We start from the raw sequence: 4,463 nt of genomic DNA on the forward strand, positions 1-4,463 counted from the left end.
GCACTTGTATTAGTGTGGATAAACCACTTTTCGCACTTGTGTTAGTGTTGAAAAACCACTTTTGCACTTGTATTAGTGTGGCAAAACCACTTTTCGCACTTGTGTTCGTGTTGAAAAACCACTTTTCGCACTTGTGTTAGTGTTGAAAAACCACTTTTCGCACTTGTGTTGGTGCAGGAAACCACTTTTGCACTTGTATTAGTGTGGATAAACCACTTTTCGCACTTGTGTTAGTGTTGAAAAACCACTTTTGCACTTGTATTAGTGTGGAAAAAACACTTTTCGCACTTGTGTTAGTGTTGAAAAACCACTTTTCGCACTTGTGTTAGTGTTGAAAAACCACTTTTCGCACTTGTGTTGGTGCAGGAAACCACTTTTGCACTTGTATTAGTGTGAAAAAAACACTTTTTGCACTTTTGATAGTGTTGAAAAACCACTTTTCGCAATTGTGTTAGTGTTGAAAAACCACTTTTCGCACTTGTGTTGGTGCAGGAAACCACTTTTGCACTTGTATTAGTGTGGAAAAACCACTTTTTGCACTTGTGTTAGTGTTGAAAAACCACTTTTCGCACTTGTTGGTGTTGAAAAACCACTTTTCGCACTTGTGTTGGTGCAGGAAACCACTTTTGCACTTGTATTAGTGTGGAAAAAACACTTTTTGCACTTGTGATAGTGTTGAAAAACCACTTTTCGCACCTGTGTTAGTGTTAAAAAAACCACTTTTCGCACTTGTGTTGGTGCAGGAAACCACTTTTGCACTTGTATTAGTGTGGAAAAACCACTTTTCGCACTTGTGTTAGTGTTGAAAAACCACTTTTCGCACTTGTGTTAGTGTTGAAAAACCACTTTTCGCACTTGTGTTAGTGTTGAAAAACCACTTTTCGCACTTGTGTTGGTGCAGGAAACCACTTTTGCACTTGTATTAGTGTGGAAAAACACTTTTTGCACTTGTGATAGTGTTGAAAAACCACTTTTCACACTTGTGTTAGTGTTGAAAAAACCACTTTTCGAACTTGTGTTGGTGCAGGAAACCACTTTTGCACTTGTATTAGTGTGGAAAAACCACTTTTCGCACTTGTGTTTGTGTTGAAAAACCACTTTTCGCACTTGTGTTAGTGTTGAAAAACCACTTTTCGCACATGTGTTGGTGCAGGAAACCACTTTTCGCACTTGTGTTAGTGTTGAAAAACCACTTTTCGCACTTATGTTAGTGTTGAAAAACCACTTTTCACACTTGTGTTGGTGCAGGAAACCACTTTTGCACTTGTATTAGTGTGGAAAAAACACTTTTTGCACTTGTGATAGTGTTGAAAACCCACTTTTCGCACTTGTGTTAGTGTTGAAAAACCACTTTTCACACTTGTGTTGGTGCAGGAAACCACTTTTGCACTTGTATTGGTGTGGAAAAACCACTTTTCGCACTTGTGTTAGTGTTGAAAAACCACTTTTCGCACTTGTATTAGTGTTGAAAAACCACTTTTCGCACTTGTGTTAGTGTTGAAAAACCACTTTTCGCACTTGTGTTGGTGCAGGAAACCACTTTTGCACTTGTATTAGTGCGGAAAAAACACTTTTTGCACTTGTGATAGTGTTGAAAAACCACTTTTCGCACTTGTGTTAGTGTTGAAAAAACACTTTTCGCACTTGTATTAGTGTTGAAAAACCACTTTTCGCACTTGTGTTAGTGTTGAAAAACCACTTTTCGCACTTGTGTTGGTGCAGGAAACCACTTTTGCACTTGTATTAGTGTGGAAAAAACACTTTTTGCACTTGTGATAGTGTTGAAAAACCACTTTTTGCACTTGTGTTAGTGTTGAAAAAACCACTTTTCGCACTTGTGTTGGTGCAGGAAACCACTTTTGCACTTGTATTAGTGTGGAAAAACCACTTCTCGCACTTATGTTACTGTTGAAAAACCACTTTTCGCACTTGTGTTAGTGTTGAAAAAAACTTTTCGCACTTGTGTTAGTGTTGAAAAACCACTTTTCGCACTTGTGTTGGTGCAGGAAACCACTTTTCGCACTTGTGTTAGTGTTGAAAAACCACTTTTCGCACTTATGTTAGTGTTGAAAAACCACTTTTCGCACTTGTGTTGGTGCAGGAAACCACTTTTGCACTTGTATTAGTGTGGAAAAAACACTTTTTGCACTTGTGATAGTGTTGAAAACCCACTTTTCGCACTTGTGTTAGTGTTGAAAAACCACTTTTCACACTTGTGTTGGTGCAGGAAACCACTTTTGCACTTGTATTGGTGTGGAAAAACCACTTTTCGCACTTGTGTTAGTGTTGAAAAACCACTTTTCGCACTTGTATTAGTGTTGAAAAACCACTTTTCGCACTTGTGTTAGTGTTGAAAAACCACTTTTCGCACTTGTGTTGGTGCAGGAAACCACTTTTGCACTTGTATTAGTGTGGAAAAAACACTTTTTGCACTTGTGATAGTGTTGAAAAACCACTTTTCACACTTGTGTTAGTGTTGAAAAAACCACTTTTCGCACTTGTGTTGGTGCAGGAAACCACTTTTGCACTTGTATTAGTGTGGAAAAACCACTTTTCGCACTTATGTTACTGTTGAAAAACCACTTTTCGCACTTGTGTTAGTGTTGAAAACCACTTTTCGCACTTGTGTTAGTGTTGAAAAACCACTTTTCGCATTTGTGTTGGTGCAGGAAACCACTTTTGCACTTGTATTAGTGTGGAAAATACTCTTTTTGCACTTGTGATAGTGTTGAAAAACCACTTTTCGCACTTGTGTTAGTGTTGAAAAACCACTTTTCGCACTTGTGTTGGTGCAGTAAACCACTTTTGCACTTGTATTAGTGTGGCAAAACCACTTTTCGCACTTGTGTTCATGTTGAAAAACCACTTTTCGCACTTGTGTTAGTGTTGAAAAACCACTTTTCGCACTTGTGTTAGTGTTGAAAAACCACTTTTCGCACTTGTGTTGGTGTAGGAAACCACTTTTCGCAGTTGTGTTAGTGTTGAAAAACCACTTTTCGCACTTGTGTTGGTGTAGGAAACCACTTTTCGCACTTGTGTTGGTGTAGGAAACCACTTTTCGCACTTGTGTTGGTGTAGGAAACCACTTTTCACACTTGTGTTAGTGTTGAAAAACCACTTTTCGCACTTGTGTTGGTGCAGGAAACCACTTTTGCACTTGTATTAGTGTGGAAAAACCACTTTTCGCACTTGTGTTAGTGTTGAAAAACCACTTTTCGCACTTGTGTTGGTGTAGGAAACCACTTTTTGCACTTGTGTTGGTGTAGGAAACCACTTTTCGCACTTGTGTTAGTGTTGAAAACCACTTTTTGCACTTGTGTTGGCGTAGGAAACCACTTTTCGCACTTGTGTTAGTGTTGAAAATACACTTTTCGCACTTGTGTTGGTGAAGGAAACCACTTTTCGCACTTGAGTTAGTGTTGAAAAAACACTTTTCGCACTTGTGTAGGTGTAGGAAACCACTTTTCGCACTTGTGTTAGTGTTGAAAACCCACTTTTCGCACTTGTGTTGGTGATGGAAACCACTTTTCGCACTTGTGTTACTTGAAAATCCATTCTTCGCACTTGTGTTGGTGGAGAAAACCACTTTTCGCACTTGTGTTAGTGTTGAAAACCCACTTTTCGCACTGGTGTTGGTGCAGGAAACCACTTTTGCACTTGTATTAGTGTGGAAAAAACACTTTTTGCACTTGTGATAGTGTTGAAAAACCACTTTTCGCACTTGTGTTAGTGTTGAAAAACCACTTTTCGCACATGTGTTGGTGCAGGAAACCACTTTTGCACTTGTATTAGTGTGGAAAAACCACTTTTCGCACTTGTGTTAGTGTTGAAAAACCACTTTTCGCACTTGTGTTAGTGTTGAAAAACCACATTTCGCACTTGTGTTGGTGCAGGAAACCACTTTTGCACTTGTATTAGTGTGGAAAAAACTCTTTTTGCACTTGTGATAGTGTTGAAAAACCACTTTTCGCACTTGTGTTAGTGTTGAAAAACCACTTTTCGCACTTGTGTTGGTGCAGGAAACCACTTTTGCACTTGTATTAGTGTGGAAAAAACTCTTTTTGCACTTGTGATAGTGTTGAAAAACCACTTTTCACACTTGTGTTAGTGTTGAAAAAACCACTTTTCGAACTTGTGTTGGTGCAGGAAACCACTTTTGCACATGTATTAGTGTGGAAAAACCACTTTTCGCACTTGTGTTCGTGTTGAAAAACCACTTTTCGCACTTGTGTTAGTGTTGAAAAACCACTTTTCGCACTTGTGTTGGTGCAGGAAACCACTTTTCGCACTTGTGTTAGTGTTGAAAAACCACTTTTCGCACTTATGTTAGTGTTGAAAAACCACTTTTCGCACTTGTGTTGGTGCAGGAAACCACTTTTGCACTTGTATTAGTGTGGAAAAAACACTTTTTGCACTTGTGATAGTGTTGAAAACCCACTTTTCGCACTTGTGTTAGTGTTGAA

Source organism: Myxine glutinosa, unplaced genomic scaffold, assembly GCF_964187855.1.
Source record: "Myxine glutinosa unplaced genomic scaffold, kmMyxGlut1.1 SCAFFOLD_264, whole genome shotgun sequence".
In the NCBI taxonomy this organism is placed as follows: Eukaryota; Metazoa; Chordata; class Myxini; order Myxiniformes; family Myxinidae; genus Myxine; species Myxine glutinosa.